The sequence below is a fragment of the Neolamprologus multifasciatus genome, chromosome 18, assembly GCF_963576455.1.
Source record: "Neolamprologus multifasciatus chromosome 18, fNeoMul1.2, whole genome shotgun sequence".
Lineage (NCBI taxonomy): Eukaryota > Metazoa > Chordata > Actinopteri > Cichliformes > Cichlidae > Neolamprologus > Neolamprologus multifasciatus.
This window is the reverse complement of record NC_140456.1, coordinates 2,240,273-2,260,780: the sequence shown is the minus strand read 5'-3', so window position 1 is coordinate 2,260,780 and position 20,508 is coordinate 2,240,273. Positions and strand designations below refer to the sequence as shown.

The 20,508-nt window shown below is 40.7% G+C and overlaps 1 long non-coding RNA gene across 3 annotated transcripts in view; it reads right to left on the bottom strand.

Moving 5' to 3' along the window:
• LOC146496978 (uncharacterized) overlaps positions 1 to 20,508 on the bottom strand; it is a 35,836-nt gene that overhangs the window by 14,983 nt on the left and 345 nt on the right. The window lies entirely within an intron of this gene.

Genomic DNA, 20,508 nt, shown 5'->3' with positions numbered 1-20,508 from the left:
AAGTAAAGTAAGTAAGCAAGTAAAGTAAGTAAGTAAGTAAAGTAAGGTAAGTTAAGTAAGTAAGGTAAGTAAGTAAGTAAAGTAAGTAAGTAAGGTAAGTTAAGTAAGTAAGGTAAGTAAGTAAAGTAAGTAAGTAAGTAAAGTAAGTAAGTAAGGTAAGTTAAGTAGGTAAGGTAAGTAAGGTAAGTAAGTAAAGTAAGTAAGTAAGTAAAGTAAGTAAGTAAGGTAAGTTAAGTAAGTAAAGTAAGTAAGTAAGTAAAGCAAGTAAAGCAAGTAAGTAAGTAAAGTAAGTAAGTAAAGTAAGTTAAGTAAGTAAGGTAAGTAAGTAAAGTAAGTAAGTAAGTAAAGTAAGTTAAGTAAGTAAGTAAGTAAAGTTTATTTATTAAGCGCTTTTCATAGACAGGTAGTCACAGAGCGCTGCACACAGAGATTAAAATAAACAGTACGATAAATAGCAAAATGCACAAGTTAAGTAAGTAAGTAAAGTAAGTAAGTAAAGTAAAGTAAGTAAGTAAAGTAAGTAAAGTAAGTAAGTAAGGTAAGTAGGTAAGTAAAGTAAGTTAGTAAGTAAGTAAGTAAAGTAAGTAAGTAAAGTAAGTAAGGTAAGGTAAGTAAAGTTTACTTATTAAGCGCTTTTCATAGACAGGTAGTCACAAAGCGCTGCACAGAGATTAAAATAAACAGTATGATAAATAGCAAAATGCACAATATACACAATATAGAGTTTAAATGTAAATTAAAATATAAAAATGTAAAAAGCATTGGTCAACAGAAAGCTTGTTTAAACAGTAAAGTTTTTAACTGTTTTTAAAGGATTCCACAGTACCACTGTGAGCGTGATGGGGGCAAAATCTGATCTCCTGATAACTTTTCAACAACATGAAACATCAAATATATGATCAACCAGTTATAACTAGGACATCAGCGATGAGTGCGTGCTGTCGCTGTCACCACGGTGTTTTTTTCTTCAGTATTTTATCATCAAGGTAACATTTACGTAGCCTTTAATCCCTTTCTAGTAACAGCTGCCTCCTTCCTGCTGCTCGAAACACACAAGGATGTTTTTAAGGAACATTTGCTGCTTGTGGTGTGAAACATCAAAGCTGAAACAAGCCTTCGCTGCTGTGGACGTCCACGCGCTGATGGAGGCTCAGCAGTTTGTCTAAAATCTGAATCTTTCCGGTAAAAACAAACAAAAACATCAGAAATGTGTGTAACAGCTTATATTTGTCCATCTCTCAGTGCTGGACTAAAGCAGTATCTCTCTGCAGTAACCACCAGTGTGACCTGTGATTCCCGTGCTGATGGATTTCATGGTGTCCACCAGGATAAGACAGGAAACATTAAATATATCTATCAATCAGGGAAACAAACATTTTCTGGTGTGTATAATGACTGTAAAGCATTAAAAATGAGAGAAACTGAGACGGGTGTGACTTTGATTGTTGTTTGCAGAATAATATGTTTCCCAATTAGCTGCCCTCACTAAACAATTAAAATCAGCAGCAGTTTTAACACTTTGAAATAAAACCACTGCTCAGAAGCAGCACACGGGCCTGAATCTGGCACTTAATGGCACGACATCTCACCGCACACGTCTGAATCAGCGAGTCGAATAATTGTTTGAGTGTCACACTCGTTTACATATTGAGTGCATTTCCTGGGAACATGCCAGGAAAAAATATCAAAAACAACACGCGTGGGCGGACAATTTCAGCTAAAAGCCATTGTGCTGTCTCTCACACGAATAATAAGTGCCGCTCCTTTTAAAGCCTGAACAAATACCGGCGGTGTAAGCTCACGCAGCTGGCACAGGAAGCTGAATATGTGAATAATAATGAGCGAGTGACGCTGCGGCAGCTCCGAAGAGGAGCTCACCTGAACATCAGTGCAGTCTGTGGAATAAATAAGAGCCGAGGCCGGGTGAAAGCGAAACAGCAGCGCCTTCAAATTAACTGTTTTCTGAGCTGATTTTGGTCAGTACTGCTCAGCCGGCCGTGAAAACATCTTATTGAACAGCCGCCGTTTCTGCCAGTGTGTGTCGGTTTGTTTGTTGAGGAGTGCAGGGAGCTGACAAGAGGCTCGTGTTCAGTTAAGTCTGTCCCACTGAACAACTGAGCGCCCTTTCACTCCAATGTAAAGTATTACAGCATTAGAGGGAAAAGCCAACAATCAGACAAACCTGTGAGCAGCACTCGGCGACAGCAGGGAGAAAGAACTCCGTTTTAACAGGAAGAGACCTCCAACAGAGCCAGGCTCAGGGAGGGGCGGGGCTAACACAAACTGGGACAGAAAACACTGAATTATATTGACAGAGTAACACTCAGTGGATCATGGGAGATCCTCCAGCAGGCCAGTCCTATAGCAGCACAACTAAGCGACTGCTCAGGATCAGCTGATCCAGCAGTAGTTTGAACCCTAACCTTCAAAGTAGAGAGGGTGTTTTTGTCTCCTGAAGCCAAACTGGGAGCTGGTTCCACAGCAGAGGGCTGAAGGCTCTGCCTCCCAGTCTACTTTCAGAACCACAAGAGTTCTGCAGAGAACCTTTGTAGAGCCTATGATGCAACTTACACAAATGACCAGTGTCAGGGGTCCCATTTATGAGCAGTCTTTATATATTAGGAGACCCTTCAGCTTTGAGTCACTTACCCACTCCTCTTGCTCATTGGGTACAAACGGCGATTATGCTGGGGAGGAAGCTGCTGGTGAAAGAGTGGAAGGCCTCATCGACTCCTACCTTCTCTCAGTGGTATACCTCTTTGGGACAAGTGGCAGCTTACGAAAGATTATCATAGACTGCTAAATAGACTGGACGACTATAATGATAAGTGGGCTAACTACTTTTTACATACAGGTCAGTGACGTATCCAGCTAAAGTAGTTAAGGTCGGACTAAATAGGATAGCTGTAATCTGGTCTATGTGAAATATTGGCATCATTGTGTATTTACGGGTTTTTATTTTTGTTTTTTTTGATGGAAATATGCATTGATTCTCAAGTTGTTCTGTTGTTGTTACTGGGAATGTCCATTCTGCTGTCTTTTGGGTGGGTTTTTTTGTATATTAAAATCTAATAAAGTTTGAGTCATAAAAACAAAACAAGTGACCAGTGTCGTTGTCCACATTTATGCGTGTGTGGTGCATTACGTCTTCATTAGGGTGTGGCTGTCCTGACGTCTCCCATGCAGCGACAGCTTTTTCTCCATTTCTTCATGATAATTCTGATAGTTTCAGCAATCTGCTGACATTTGCATTATGATTATTTATGCTTTATACACAGGTGATGATTGTTTTTGTCTTACTGTTAAATTCAAAAACTGTGTCGAAAAAGTTGCAGAAATGCAGATGAAGAATCGATGAAGCTGAGCAGGCCACAGGTTACATTTCTCTGGAGCTGCACATCAGGTTATGATGCGTAACGTGACGTGCTCCACTCTGCTATCCAAAAGCCCAGACTCCAAACTACAATCGTATTCTGCTGTTGGAATAAAAAATGATTTCAAATGTGAGTCAGTGTGAAAGTGGACATTAGAGGAACTACCAGTGTTTGCTGCTCTCTGGGCGTCCACACATCAGAGGGTCAGATCCACATCAGATCCAGCTACCTACAACCACCACACGGCTTCATCCATGTTGGCCGGCTCGCCCTCATCGATCGGCTAAACCCTAAATATTCCCAAAGAGTTTATTAGTTAGACTCAAAGTGTCTTTCATGCTCTCAGAGATCAGCTGACAGCAGGATCAATGATTTTATCCAAGGCACTCAAACACGTGACCTAAATTTAGCATCTGTATGGTTTTAATAGAAAGGAAAAAGTGGTCATTTTTTCTATCGACCGTGCTGAAAATCTGTATGCTTTCATAAACCCTGTAGCCATCCAGCTTCTTGCTGTGAAACTGTCACTACAGACAGAATGTGGACAAATCACCAAAAGCTGCAAATGGAGTGGAGCTTTTGAACAAAACTAATTCCCAGCATGTAAAAAACAGCCGAAGGCATCGTGAAGGAGGGCGGTGCAGGAACACAGGAACTAAGATGTGCTACTTATGTTAAGAGCTGAGCCCCGCTGAGAGGAGATAGCTGAAATAAATAACAGAAGGTGGATTTCTTCTGAGTCTACTTAAGGAAATCTCCGTCGTGTAAGCCATTTATTTTCACTGCACCCCACCCACCCACCCACCCAGCAAAGAGCACACTCCAATCAGACAAAGGAAACGTCCCGCAGAACCATTTCTTCTTCTGTTGTCAGAATTTAAACGGATGCGTTGTGTCTCTCTGAAACTCAACAATAAGTGCTCCCTTACAATCATCAGGACAAAAATGAAGAAATACTTCAGGTTACGGCTGTTTTTGGACTTAAGCAGTCCACCTGAAGCATATAAGGTGCATTGTCATAATTATATCCATGTGACCTTTAACCAGCGGGGTCTCGATGTCACTCGGGTGAATTTGGGGGACTCAAAGGAGCTTGTTAAACTAACTCAGCCTGTTAGAAATACGACCGTGTTTCCAGTTTCCAGCAGAAAATTACTTACTAAGTATGCAGGACACACAAGAGGCAGAGAGAATAAAATCTGAATCTTTTATCCAGTCAGAGGTCGCGCGCAGGTAATCAGGCGGCGTGGCAAACAGGCGGGTGGAGAGCACGCGAAAGAGCAGGAACATGAAACAACTCAAAGGGCGAAGAGAGGACGGCCGAGCAGCTCGAGAGAAAAGAACAGTACAGTGTGAGGCAGGTGAACAACAGGTGTGTGAGTGTACTGAGGTGGCTGGTTAATTCAGCACAGGTGATGCTAATGAAGGCAGGTCAGACCATCCAGACTGCACACCTGAGACTCCTCGAGTCTGCACCCGAGGAGGCAACACATCTTTAACTTAATGACACATCTACGCTTTAACCCTTTAAGACCATAGAACCAAGTCCGCCAGAGCTTATATTATATGTTTACATGCTGTGGAGCCATTTTTGGGAGCATTTCAAGTTGCTATACATCAATACAACCATTACAGCCCAAATTTTAATAATATGTCTGCATTAAGTGCATAGTAATTACATAAATTGCAAAAAAGTGCAATAAACTACAAAAAAAATTGAAAATGGTTTTTGTTTTTTTAACATATATTTCTAGTTAGAGAAATTTAAGAGGCTTATCCCTCAAAACTCTAAATACAAAAAAGTTGCACAAAATAGTTTCCCACCACAGGAAATTTATTTTAAGTGTCTTCATAGTTTTATTTTTGAAATACACCAATTTTTATACACTGCAGGAAAAACGAAAATAAATATTATAATGCAAATTTGCAAAAAAGCAGCATATGCATCAAAATAAACTATTTCCAGCAGTGCAATATGAGTCCTAAGCATCCCAGAAACCACACAGAAAGTCATAAAGTCAAAGATAACCATTAAAAACACCAGTATAGGCTCATGAGGCCCTGATTGTAAAAAAAACTACATTTCTGCGAAATGACGTCACTTCCGGTTTCGGGCAGGTCATGGTAGACATGCAAAAGTTCGCGCTGATGGACGTAGGAAGTGTTATGAACAGCTGATTGGATCGGCAAAGCGTGTTTCTGGAATATTATGTTTTTGTTGCTGCAAGTGCTTTTTATGCAGTTTTTGCAAAACTATATGTGGAAGGAAACTGTGACCGAGGACAAGCTGATGGCATAAGATGTAAGTACAACTCCTCCGGTTTCATATGCAAAAAAATTTATTGCGCTAGCTTACGTGGTTGCAGAGCTACCGGGATTTAAAAATAGTTATGCAAAACAGAGCGTGCTGCTCTGACCGGTTTTAAAGGGTTAAAAACAGCCTCGTTTAGAAAGTGATGCCAATTAAATTTAAGGTTTCACCAAGTGCATCATAAATCCTTCTGTTCATGTTTTATATTTAAGGCCACTTTTGATCAAAATCACATCAACCAGAGAGATATCATCCATTTCTAGTCACATGCACCAAAAGAACTTGTTTGTATTTTCCAGCTGTGCGAAGCACCTGTGCAGCACCTCCCACAGCCTCCTCTCCCCTCATGATGTATTTCAGGAACTGAGACGCACTCGAGAGCGTGTACTGAGAACACCAGAGGGAGGACGGAAGAGACGAGGAAACACAAATAGATGAAAAACCCCGAACAAAGATGGGAAGTAAAGCCCACGACAGCGTGAAAGCACTGAGGATTACAGAAAACAAACAAACAAGAAATGAGCTAAAAAATAAATGAAAACCACAAAATATGGCAGACGTGATGATTTTAGGCCTGATTGTAATTTAAAATATTAAACAACAAATTAATTTTTTAGTGTTAGAAGAATCAGTTGTGGCCTGTGTTGCCTCCTGCAGTGGTGAAACGTCAGTTTCTATTCCAGAAAGTCAGCGAGCTGCGAGGCGAAGGCTCCATATCCTGAAATGTTCGTGTTTAAGATCAATAAACGGATCCTCCCCCGACAGTACAACTGCTCATCAGTGACTGTTAAAAATAAATCAGAAGGACGCGTCCTGATCATTCAAATCTGATCACTTCTAGATACAAATGAACAAAAAACTGAGGCTTCAATGTGTCAAAAACAAAGCAAACAACGAAACAAAGGGTGATGTCACCTGGCTGCGTCCATCTTTTATGTACAGTCTGTGGTTTAAACCCAGCTCAAAGCTTTGCGCATGCGCTCCTGCAGAGGCTCCGATGTGCGTGTATTAATGTTCCTTTGTCCAAAGTTTCAGCCCCTGTGGTCTGTTCCTGTGCACTCTAACTCTCGCTGAGCGACTCTTTCTAAAGCTGTGTGGGCTGTTCGAGAGCGTCCCCTCGGGCGGAATCTGAATTTACATTTCTGTCATGGGAACGGGCGTTTTTGGCTTTTAGAGCTGAGTTAGAGATTGAATTTGAGAAGCAGAACTCGGAGCAGATGAATAAGAAACCACCGAGTCGATGGCTTCGATTGAAGCGGGCATTGTCCATAAATATATTATGGTCATCGGATCTGCTGAGGGTCATAAAAAATCCCGTTTCTCCTCTTTGATCAGCCCAGAAGTAACGAGGGCGATCTTTTGATGTCCTGCGAGGGTGTAAATTATTCACATAAGGCGGTGATGAGTCTAACGAGACCTGTGAAGCACAAAGGCGCGTACAGTGCGCTCAGCTGTCACGTTCAACTCCCAAACACAGGCGAGCGTTTCCTGCACACAGGAAAACAGTGAAACAGACGCGTGGAGCGTAACGTGGTTTCATCACATCCATCACATTAAAGAAAGTTGATGAAACTCTCCGACACACTGTAAACGCTTCCCCTGCGAGAGCACGCTGTCAGTGCAATCGGCTGGATTTGAACCGTAACTGGGTCATTCTGCCTCAAAAATGAAATAACTTCAAGTCTGTGGTAGAAATTTAAAGTTAATAACTTGCAAAGTTTGTCTTATTCCATTAAAGTTCCCTCTTTCTGATGCCGTCCCTCTGCAGACTGTCAGGGAGCAGAAGAAAGAAATTAATTACGCACTGAGAGTCAGAATTTCGATTGAAGACTTTAAAAAGTGCCGACAGCTTTAAATGTAAAATTAGATGACTGCATGTCCCATTAACGCGCTCTTACAGCTGCAGCCGCAGTGAAACGGTCTCTGGGTGTCACCTGGTCTTAATTGCTGATTGTCTGCGCCTGACAAGGTGCGTTCGCGCGCTCTCCTGGCTATCATCATTACCCAACACTGTTTATATATTCAAAAAGTGTGATAAAGCAAACCCAGCAGACCATCACTTTCCATTCTCACGTTCATCTGCAACAGTTTTACTCATTTATGTTTTATTGTTTGTAATTACTGGCGAGGGTTGAAAAATAGCCACGTGGCCCACAGGTGGCACGTTTACAGTAAGGCTCATTAATCTGCATTGTTAAAAACAGGGGGCCTTCTCAAGGACTCTGCACGTGGCTCTTTCACTTTGCTAAAATCACTTTAAATAATCATACTAATAATATTAAAAATCCTCGACATGCTGTGTCAGGTGGTTTGGGTTAAAATAAGGCGGTAAATACATTTTCCATGACTAAATTCTCAATTAAACTTTTAATCACAGTGTTTGTTTGTGTGGTTTGTGCACATTTAACAGTACTGGCCTTACTGATTACTAACGGCATGAAATCATTTTTATTTTAAAGGTTATGGCAAAACAATATTGTGCATATATGTGATTACTGGAGACCTAAACACGCTTGTGTTTAGGTCTCCCTCAGATCACTGAGGACTGAGCTTTAATTCAAAGATGGTGGTGAAAACAGATCATTAAACATCCAGTAAGAAGAAGATAATTTAACATAGTTTAAGACAACATTTAAAAAGTGTTTAGTGAAATGAATGAAGAGCAGAGGACAGAGCACATTTGTGTCATTCACAGAGGTGGTTTTCTTGTAGGAGGTCGCCCCCTGGTGGACGTTTACTTCACTGTGCAGTATTATTACAGCTCACTCCCATCATTAAAAACAAATATTGCACATGTCAACTGTGAGCTAATGAGCCAAAAAACAGTAACGGATTTGTATTTATAACTTTCTAATCTCACTCAACAATCGAAGCACACTAGACTACAAGTTTAACTACAGCACTTTACTCTTTACACGTGAAACACTTTATCTTCTTCATCCTCAGCCAGTCAACCTTACACATGTCTTTGGGCTGAGAGAGAAAGCCTGAGTTCCTGGAATCACCACCTGCACTCACTGAGAGGCTCGAACCAGGAACCTTCTTCCTGTGAGGCGACTAACCGTTGCACAACCACACCACCTCAATGCAGCTGTGGGAGCAGAGAGGAGGGATGAACCCTGTCATAAATGCAACCCAGGGATGGCTGATGATTGGCTAATAATGAGACTAAAAGCAGCCTTCGGCTGTATCCCAATTCAGGGTCTGCAGCCTTAAAGTACGCAGTCTCAACGATCATCAAGGGCCGCGTACTCAAAGACCGCTGAGGCCGGAAGTGCGAGGCTTGTGAAATGAGACGGTCTAGCCTCCGTTGCGCTGCCCAGGTTGCCTAGCAACCATGATACTAACAGCTGGAAACGTTTCATACAGCTTTGTTTGACAGAAATGAAGGAGAAAATCTTTTGTTCATTTGTTTGTTTGTTTCTACACGAGCTTTGATCATTCTCTGATTAAGCTCAGCTATTGAACGGCGTATATTTAAAGTAAAGGCTTTAAAACCAAGTTAGTACAAACGTCACTAATGTCACATAACTTTGCCGACATGTGGCCAACAGGAATGTTTTAATGTTCTTCGTTATTAAACATTTGCACATAAATAAGTGACATAATATTCAGTACTTACTTACTTAAAGTTTACTCTTCGGCGCCCCTCATCCGCCGTTTTTTTTTTGGCAAAATTATCCACACCCACCGCCGCGCTATGCATTCTGGGATATGTTGGGCCACGAAGTCTACACCGCCACGTCCTTAAAATTCAGGGAAATGAAGGATGCATTTGAGGGCCGCATTTGGAGCAGCCTTTGTCGCTGTGACGTAATCGGCCTTTAAGGCTGCAGACCCTGAATTGAGATACAGCCTTCAGGTGCGTTTACACCCGTGAACTGATGCAACAGCTCTGCACTCTCGCCTCTTTAATGACACAGATATTTTCTCCAGCTTCAGCCGCAGACTGTGACTCTGTGTGACGCTCTCGGGGACAAGAGTGCAGTGAAAGTTCTAATTACTAATCACTGAACTTCACAGTAACTGCACGAACATGTTTGAAGTGAGTAAAAGGTTCATATTTGAAGTGTTGCTTGATGCAGGACAAGACTGTGTTTGACCAAACAGGTAAAAAGTTTCACACTTTGATTTTTAAGGTTTTATTGTTCAGTGAAGTTAAATGGAACCAAAAATAATCAACAGAAAACCAAACCCACACATTCCTGAAAGTTACAGACACAAGCTGTTTGGTTTGATTTAAGCAGCTGTGCCTCGACAAGTTAACGATGGCAGCGAGTGAAGCAGCAACAGACGGCGCCTCGTCTACGTTGGCGCCCCAGCTTTCAGCCCTCGTGGTTTGGTAGCCAAGTTTCATTAAGTCTGTAGGTCTCCATGTTATTGCTAACTAGCAGACAGCGCAGCCGCTCTGAGATCCAGGAAATGAAATATGCAAAATGCACTGTATGAACCTTTTAATGAATTTGAAGGATTCATTGAAAACATTTTAATGCCGCTGTGCTGCAGGAGGAACGATTCCTGTGCGTTTCCACTGCAGTTCATTGCAAACACCAACACTTCTCTGGAGGTGTTGTTCTTCCTCCTGCATGTTAGCTTAACCAGTGATTCTCTGTAGATGTAGGTGCAGGTGTGAGATTTTTGAGATGTTGATGGGTCAGTAAAAGAACTTATAGCTACGGTGAGAAGCTTCTTTTCAGAGTTGTTTCCACCTGAAAATGTGAAATCGTTTAACAGGACTGGGAGGTATTTTCAAATGTTTTTCTTCAGCTGGAGTCACATCCTCACTTCCATTCTGAGGTTTTTTTGGTTTGACAGAAGTTCAAATGTCAAATATGAGCTAAAGCTGCTCACAGACCTCCTGCAGAGGCTGAAGGTGAAGCTCTGCTCGAGTCTGTGCGCGGTGGAAAAAGGTGGAAGTGTCTCTGCTGCCGAGCGCCTCGTCCCCCGTCTCACAACCCTGCAGCTACACATTAATAGTTAATGAAGGCGCTGGCCGCCTTGTGGCTGACCTCACCGCGACCTTTCCAGCAGCGCCGGGCAGAGGCACTGTTCATTTATGGAAATGACGGTGCCCTCTGTCATCCAGCAAAGCCCCCAAAGCTTCATTTCAGCTCGGACACGTGGAGGTGAAGCGCTGAGAGGAAACCTGGGGCTGCGGTAAACTTCCTGCTGGTGAAGTGAGTCACAGTGAGATCAACACACATACGCGGTGCTCCTCCTTTTATGGGCACTCTCTAATTTTAGATGGATGCTTCTGAGTACATATTTAAATTCAGTACTTAATAACAGAAGCTGGTGAGACAGATGTCTTCCTGTTTATTGATCTTTGCTTTACAGAAACATTTGGAAGATTCATATCTGTTAAACATTGTTTCCTCAGACTGTTTGTCCTCAGTAGTTTTTCATGTTTTGGGGTTTCGGTTTGTAACTTTTGTTTTTGAAGAGCTCCAGCTCTTCCTCAGAGGCTGAAGGATAAAGGTGGTCGTACCAAATATTCACTTTCAAGCTCATTAGAAACATAAAAAAGTCAGTTTTTACCTGATAAACTGTATTTCCGTTTGAGTTTATGCATTTCAAGACATCACTGCACCTACTGGCTGTTTTCTCAAAAACGTTAACATAGTTTTGTACAACACAACGATCACAAGTGTGTGCGCCGTTTTTATTTTTCAATTAAAAGTAAATATGACACAAAAACTTCAGCTTGCTTTGTAACTGTAACAGTAGCTGTATTTTCATTTATTTCATTAAATATCATGTGGTGTTCAGAGATGGGTAACGCGTTACTGTAATCCGATTACTTTTTTCAAGTAACGAGTAAAGTAAGGGATTACTATTGCAAAAACGGTCATTAGATTACCGTTACTTTCCCGTAGGAACGCTGCGTTACTGCGTTACTAAAACCGTGATTTTCTTGCGAGAACGTCTCATGACAGTGACGTAAGCGAGTGCGACGTTCGTGACAACAGCTGTGTGCAGATCAACAATGGATCATATATCGAGTGCAGAGAGAGTATGAGCGTGCAGCGTTTAAAGCGTGGAAGTACTGACCTTACTTTGAGTTTGATTCCATAAAAAGTGACAAAAACATTAGTGTCCGTTGTGCGTGGGAAGAAAACTTCTTTTTACAGCGAAAAAACTCCTAAACTTCCAAGCAAACACCGAGTAGCTATGACGTAATGGGAAACTCACAGAGAAACTCGCGGATTCTTCCACTGACCGCTGCACACCTGCACCAGGGTAACCCTCCGCCTACCCCACTCCTGCTTTACAGGTGAAAATAGAGCAACAGGACCGCTAGTCTTTGACTTTATTTATTTTCTGCTGTGTTTTACTTGCATCTATTTGAAAGACTGAGTGTAAACACACAAAATATTTTATTTTATGTGCTGGAATGTGCAGAAAATAGGTTTAAATGTTAAACTAATTTCTTCCAGTCAGAGAATGTTGCAGATAATTAAATGTTTGCTTGATGCATAAAGTTAAAAGATTAAAACGAATAAAACAAGTTTTAAAAAGAGACTTTTCCATTTGATTACATTTTGTATGATGATTATGCAGAAAAAGTAGAATTGGGCTGAAAGATCTATCACTTTATCACCTATTCAGGGTGTAAAGCGTGTTTTAAAAAAGTAACTAAGTAATTAATTACTTTTGAAAATAAGTAATCAGTAAAGTAACAGGATTACTTTTTTGGGGAAGTAATCAGTAATTAGTTACTGATTACTTTTTTCAAGTAACTTGACCAACACTGCTGGTGTTTGTTAATTATTTATTGAAGTGGACTGACTATCAGCAGGTCTGAGATATTTTGAGAATCAGACAGTTTTATCGGTCCTTAAACGCAGCACTGGGCTTGTTCCCCTTTGTGTGGGAAGATAAGTCGTTTTGCAGTAAGAGCTTCATTTCCAGCTGTCTGATAACACAAACACGCCCAACACTAATATTGATCTTGTGGGCTGGGTGAGAGGAGCTCTGTGTGAACATGAGAGGCAGATGAAGAGCATCACATGTTGACCTGTACAGCGAGTCTTCAGTTCACTCAGCCCCACCTGTTTGCTATGAACCACCACACAGTCCTCACAGATGAAACGTCCACTCAGCTGTCATCAGTGTTCATGCCTGTGATCCGGGTCATCTTCATGAATGTGTACGTAAAAGGAGAACATAATGCACATGAAACAGAAGACTGTCAGAATAAAACAGGAAGTACAAACACTGAAAGCAAGACTAAGACACATGGGAGAAAACAGATGTACTCACATGCACTTATGTGCAAGAATATCCCTCAGACACAGGAGCACAGTGTGCAGGTCTAATCTGAACAGATGTACCTGTTAGTCATAATTACTGGACTTCAAAGACCTCGAGAACCGCAAACATACATGTTACTAAAGTGAAAAAGGTGCATGTTTGTATTATTTCTTCTGGATTCAAGCCCCTAAAACACAAAGACACAGGACATGAGGACGGTGCAGCAGCTGACAGGGAGGATGAGGAGCACTGCTGATGTTGTTGCATTCAGCCATAACTTGAACTGTCATAGATCAGCAGCTGCAGACGACATCTTTACTCTGTGGTCACAAAATAAACAAACCACAAAGATTTGTCCGTGTAGTTTCAGATGTGACGTTATTACAACCTCAGTTCAAAGATTTGAGATGCCGATTCATCTTTATCGTGTTTTTCATGATGAACGTTTCAGTCGATGAAAAGTCTGGACTGCACCAGGCCGGTTCAGCACTTGGACTCTTCTTTCATGACGCCGTGCTGTTACAATAGACGCAGCATACAGGTTAATGTCATCTTGCTCGAACATTCATGGCGATCCAGATGTTATGTGGATTGGAGCATGTGTTGTATACCTTTCAGCACTGATGGTGCCTTTCCAGATGTTCCAGATGGTTCCTGGGTGGATGTGGCATTCATGTTTTCATGTTTTCCATAATATTTCAACCCTCTTCCCCTCAGTGCATTTTAAATGAGCTTTGGACCAGAGAAGTATTTCTTGATGGTGCTCACATACAGCTTTTCATCATGTGACAGAGCTTTAACCTGCGTCTGTGGATGGACGGTGAACTCTGATTTCTGGAGGTGTTCCTGAACCCCTGCAGCGCTTTGAAAGCATCGTATCTGTTTGTAAAGCAGCCCGAGGGCCTGAAGATCACAGGCATGAATATTGGGTTTCAGCTTTTTCCAGTAATTTTACACTGAGGAAAATTATTCTGCAAACGCAGACACGTTTTTTTCTTCCTTTTCTTTTTGCAGATTGGTGAACGAATGCAAATCTTTACTTGTGAGAAACTCTGCCTCTCTAAACTGCTTTTTCATACCCAATGATGTTACTGGACTGTTGCCAGTTGACCTAATAAGCTGCAAAATGTTCCTCCAGTTTCTTTAGTATCAGTAATATTGTTACTTATCCAGCTTTTTGTTTCCCAGTCCCAAACTTTTGTAGACACTTTTCATTACAGTCAGCATGACTTTGAAATGAAGCGATGCTTGTGCCTGTCGCATGTAGGTGAGAGGTGATTGAACAGAAACCCCCAGAACCAGGTCGTTATTGATGCCCAGTGATAACTGGGTAGTTTGTAATATCCTGTTAGTATCAGTACTATTTGTTGACTAAATTTGTTTTCTGGTGTCTGAACCAGTGAAACGTACTGAGCAAACACAACAGAAGTCAGATAAAGTACTGATGGTGGGTTCTCTCCAGAAGGAACTGGCTGAGGTGCACATGTGAGAGGGGGAAAGCTGAGTGGTTAGTAAGCCTAAGTCAGTGTATTTCCAAATGAATGAAAAATAAACATTTCCAAAAGGAAAGTTTAATGAGAACCTTTGAGAGTGCTGCCATTGTGCCCCTAAAGCTAGAATGAGGTGCAATCATTTCTGAGGATGTACTAACAAGCCTGATAAACAGTTTCTGCTTCGTATCACAAAGCTCCACTGAGCTCCAAAAATAAAACTCATCAGCACATTCCCGTGAACGCACACAATGCATTTATTTTCACTCAGCAACATCATGCTGCCCCAAATAATCAGCAGAGCAGGAAATGTGAATTAGCTGCTGCTGCAGACGAGCTCACGGTAAAAACTGAGCAGTTTTACTTTAAAAAGCTGGAAACACATTCAAGTTTTAAAAAAGTTCATGTAAAAATGCTAAACCTGACAAAAAATAATCATCATAAGCGATGATCCCAAACTCCTGTGAGAAATCCTGTGATTTACACCAGCTCAACCGTCATTACTGCATTTTTATGCAAAGTAGGAGAAACATGCAAGTCATCTGACATCAACAGAAAGACCAGTGGAAACAGATCGAGCCAAAAAACTTTAGAGCTTTGCATTCTGCACTGTGGACCAATTCACTGAGAAAAGGTGGAATAGTCATGAAAAAGAAACATGCTGGTTTCTTTTGTTACACTCAGCACAACTTTCAGACTGATAGACTTCAATAGAAAGTACTTTTGCTTCCACTCATGTGGATGTTTTCAATAATCTTCTATGGAAATCAAATGTGGTAACATCCCAAATCATAACCTCTGCATTACAAGTCTAACATGTATGTTACTGCCTGGACAGTTTTTTAGTTTTCATGGCCTAAATCTAACTGAAGAACAAAGCTTCAATGTTAGTAAAAGTAAGATGACAGTCAAATGGTTACATTGTAACTTTGGTTCTTTGAGTGAGAGACTCTCTTCACTCCGTCGACGCCCACATATAGAAAATGTGCTGTAGAGAACAGCAAAGTGAAATGCTGCCACCAGTTCCTTTTGCTTCCAAATATAAAATTTTATTTCATCTTTTAAAATAAAAGCTTCATTTTTTTAATGAAAAATGATGTGCATGTAAATAGAAACAGGGAAATTAATGAACAGGTGAAAAACACTTTGAAATTTGAATATATATATATATATATATATATATATATATATATATATATATATATATATATATATATTAGGGCTGCCATGATTACGTCGACTATCAAAATCGTCAACGACTAATTTAATAGTCGACGCGTCGTTTGAAGCTTTGTAAGATCCCAAAAGACGCAGGAATAAGTAGTAGGATTTAAGAGTGTAATAACGGACTGAAACAGAAGATGGCAGCACTGCACGTACAAGGATGCCAGCTGCCGTTAAACCCCGAAGAAGAAGAAGCTGTGTCCCAGAAATACGTTGCTCAGTTTCCAACAATGACGGCAGCTAGTTAGTTTTAATATTACTCTTATTATTCTTTCTGGGTCACAAAATAAACGTTTAACATATTTTCAGGCGAGAATGTAGCTGTGTAAACCTCAAATATCTGCTCAGTTTATCAAGACACCACATATTTTCAAAAGCGCTCCGACGTTTTCGGAGACGTCTGTTAGCCACTAGCTCGATAGCTAACCGGGGGCTAGGCTAACTAGAGCGGTGAGAACACCGGACTCCCGGCCAATCGTTGTCAAACCCACCGCCGTCTTTCGCTGCTCAGGTTAAACATGATATATAAGTCACTTAGATAACTTAAAAATGTTATTGTTTGGCTTTTTTTAGTATTTTATTTGTTCCTGAGTAAATCGGTTTGGCTGAGATTAAAGTTATAGTTTTTACACAGCTGAATAAACATCAAGCAGACAGCTGATTATCAGAAGTGTGAGATGCTCGAGAATTTACTCCGGTGTCCTGTTATATTTTAGATAGCAAGGAGTTTATTAAACTTCACCGAAACAATCTGCAAATTTCATTAAAATTTAATAAACTATCATCTTGTCTTTATTTTTAGTTAGCACATACCTTAAACACTTAAAGCTGTAAGCTAATGATAGTTATATAAGAGCAGATGCTGCTGGTGCAATAAGCTGTATGTTTTACGTCCAATAGATGATGATCTGATTAGTCGACTATCAAAATAATCGTTTGTGGCAGCCCTAATATCTATACAATATAATAAAATGAAACTATATAGTTGTTCCTTTTCTTTTGTTGTCACTAATAAATAAAAGACAAAAACGGTTCTTTTCAGTCATTGTCGTTTCTTCTTCTACAGTCTGAGTTTACAGACCCTCTTAATGAAATATCGTTGATCCTTCAGGAGCCAAAAACATGTTTGTCTGTTGGTTTATGTCACAAAACACGAGCTGCCTTCAGTTAATCTGTTAACACCGACACAAAGATCAGGTGTGGACAGAATACTCAAACCGCTGTTTGTGCTGAGGGAGGGTTGGGAGACAGATGATTGTTTGGATCCATCTGGGCTCAGCGGGGAGTTATCTCCTCTGAGGCCGAGCCTTCCCCAGCTGATCTTCTGTTATCTTTGTGCACAACGTGAGACTCTGAACTGCAAACATTTCACACTGAAGCGAAACCTGAACAGTAGCGCTGTGGTAAGAGTATTCTACACACTGCACACATGTATCATGTTAAAAGACCTTTTCTGTGGTCACAGGAAAACAGGTCACAGCTGCAGGATTTTCCATTTAGGGATAGATAAGCAAAGTTCAGTGACAGGTGTGTTTGTTTCAGCACAAGCTGCACGAGTATTACCGAATCACCAACTGTGCAGGAAGGTTAAAGAGGCGGTTAACGTAAAAACAACGACAAGGAGCTGCGAAATAATCAGAGACACAAAGATGGTAAGAAACGAGGCGAATCAATAAAAACTGACCACAGGGAGATCCACAACAAGAGAACTGTGATTAACTAAAATGAGCACAAAAATACAAAAAGGCACAAAATAAACACATGACGAATATAAAGAGACAAACATGTAAAAAAAGAGACGCAAAATGTCAGCAGAGGCCTGCAGACAAGACAAAAAGAAACAAATCAATGAGAGATGAGTCCAAACTGACACAAAAAGACACACAAAAAATTTAAAATAACCCCCAAAACACAGAAACCAACAAAAAGACACAAAGGGGCAAAAGATTGGTGCAAAATCACTGCAGAGAAACTCAAAAGTTCTGCACATGCGCATCAAAATGACAAGAAAAAGCAGAAAGTGACTGAAAAGAATCGCAGACAGACACAGAGCTTCTTCCAGCTCAGAGTTTTGCTTCTGTGTTGAGTCTGCAGCGTCATCGCACACATAAGAATTTTATTTTTAACTGAAGATTTTTAACTGGTGTGTATTATTATGTTTACCAACTGCAGATGACCAATCATCTTCCTTCCCGCCCTCTAACCGGGACTCTAATCCTCTGAGAAACCAAAGTGATGCTGACTCTTCCCTCATGCATCCTCCTCTTCCTCCCTCCTTCAAACAGACCTGGACAGGACAGCGCTGTCACGTGATACCAGCGCTCAGTCACATGTTGCGCACTGCTGTCCTCCTGCAGTTCCCCTATGATGCATTCAAGTGCTGCTGGGATTTTATGATTTTTTGGGATCGATTATTTTTATTCTGCAAATGTAACAAAGATAATAAAACCACCAGGGGGCAAACTTTAAAGTTTGATTCTTTAAATATGAAAAACAGACCTGAAACATTTAGCTAACAAGCTAACCACGCACAGGGCTGCATGCGGCAATCTGCGCTAACGTTATGGCGTTCATGTCATTTCAACGAGATTAACGCTGACAGCACAAGCTGATACAATGAACTACTGGTAACTGCAATCTCATAAATCTAAGTACAAATAACATTTTTTTTGCCACAGGCAGCTTTAGTGTATTTCCCCTGTTTTCAGTTTAATTATGAGCACAAAAAAATGTAAGCAGACTTTGTCTAAAGTGCTGTACCAGTATGACAGCAGCTGGAAACCACAGCTGATCAAACAGCAGCATTGATGCTGGACTCAGGACTAAACATTTTGGTGTTAGTGTAGCAGATTTCAAATGGAAGACTACGTTGTGATGACAGACACAGACTCACGGGAAACTGAGTCTGTGTAAAACCGAGACAAATATGAAGCAAGGTGCAGTCAAAAATAAGCCACTAATAATAACTCGGAATACTTAAATCCCCACTAAGACGGATCAATTACAAAATACATATTAAAACAAACTTTTCCTAACATGGCTGAAAATACTATTCAGTGTGCAGCCTCGGATCATGAACTCATTATGCACATAAAACAAAACCTAAAAGACAAAGTGCACCAGCAAAATCAGTGTCACACAGCAACAGCAGGCCTCTCCTCATCCCTGTGTAGCACAAGTAAGGAACACATAGACGGATGGTGTAACAGATAAAAGGCAGTTCCTTTTATTATTATTTTCCTCGTTCAAAGTAATCAAAAACACTTTGGCCATAAGAACTAATACTTAGTAAAGAAAACACATAATAGTACAGCGAGAGGAGCTACAGAAAGTGTGCCTTACCAGTGTGGAGTCCGTGCAGCTCTGGCTGGGAGCCCCCACACAGCATGTTTACAAATGGTGTCACACTGATTAATGCCCCACTTCAACAGTGACATGTGGAACCTTAGTTTTACAAAAATTAACTTTACATAATAACAAAAATATACTATATACAATACAGTTTTGAGAATGTTCACACTCAGTATATTATATCTCAGCTACATTAGCATCTGCGCTAACGATTACCGCTGAAATTCAACAAATGTAAGAGACGTGCAGGTTTATGACCCTCAGCTAAAAGAGCTAAACTGTTATAATACAACAATAAATCAAATTCACTGTGGTTTAAAGGCAAAGAGGAAGTGTTTTAATCAATTATTAAATCATAGAAATATCAAAGCTGCATTAGTACGTCTGGCAATGACGCACAACAGATCAGCTGCTGCAGGCGAGTGACGATCTGTGAGGAGCAGACACAACCTGGCCCTCCAGTTAATGAAACCTATTTAAGAAATATTAATGGAATAATAGAACTGGTCAAAAGGGATAAAATTATAAAAAAAATATGATTAAAACAAAGAAATGTCCGTTAAAATGAAATGCACGATGAAGGCATTAAGCCAGAGCTCCTCACAGACAGTGTGGTGCTGAACTGTGGAAGGCCTCGTGAAGAATTTATAATTCAGCGTGAACGTTAAACAGCAAACAGCGGAAGAATTCAAACCAGGCGAACTCGTCTCAGTCGACATCCGAGCAGCAGAACTCTGATTTAACTGTTTTGTTCTTCAGGAAGACGATAATTACAGTAACCGTGGTGCCAAAAATCACTGTGAGCTTTCTATTCCTGCTTCTAGGCTCAAAGTGAGTCCCTGTAAACTATGGATCACTCTGCCATGTTATGTAAGAAGGCTCGTGCTTAGAATTTGCATTTTGCCTGTAAACATATTTTATACGCTGCACATATTTTGATCGAGCTCCGTAAGTCTGCTGAAATCGAGCCTTTTTATCTACATCGGTCAGTTTTTTCCTGCAAGGTGTCAGGAAATAAAGCAAAGAAAAGATTCAGCTGTGAAAATTTACATTTTCATTGGTAAATTGGAGTTTGTCATCAAAGCTAGCCCGTGCCATCAAAGTTTACTAATGAACGGTGAAACTGCAGTTCCTGGAATGGCCACTGGAGGCTGCCTACATGTTTAGTTAATCCTTTCATGTTTACAGGAGAAATAAACGTGTTTGCAGCTGCTAGTTTCCCCACAGAGTTTTTACACTCTGGGGTTTGGTTAAGGCTTAAAGTAAGGCAGCATGGCTGCTTATACTGACAGGTGTTATGGCAAACTTATCCATGTCTGTGCGTTGCATCTGTACTGTTTTCTCCTGCAGCTCATTAGGAGTAGTTGGTGAATTTGCTCTCCACCATCTGGCTCGAAATAAAACACCAGGACAGTGGCCAAAAACGTGAGTCCAGAAACCAGCAGGATCCTGTTAATTTGTGCTATATCTTTTATATAATAGCCATTGTAAAGCAATATGTAGC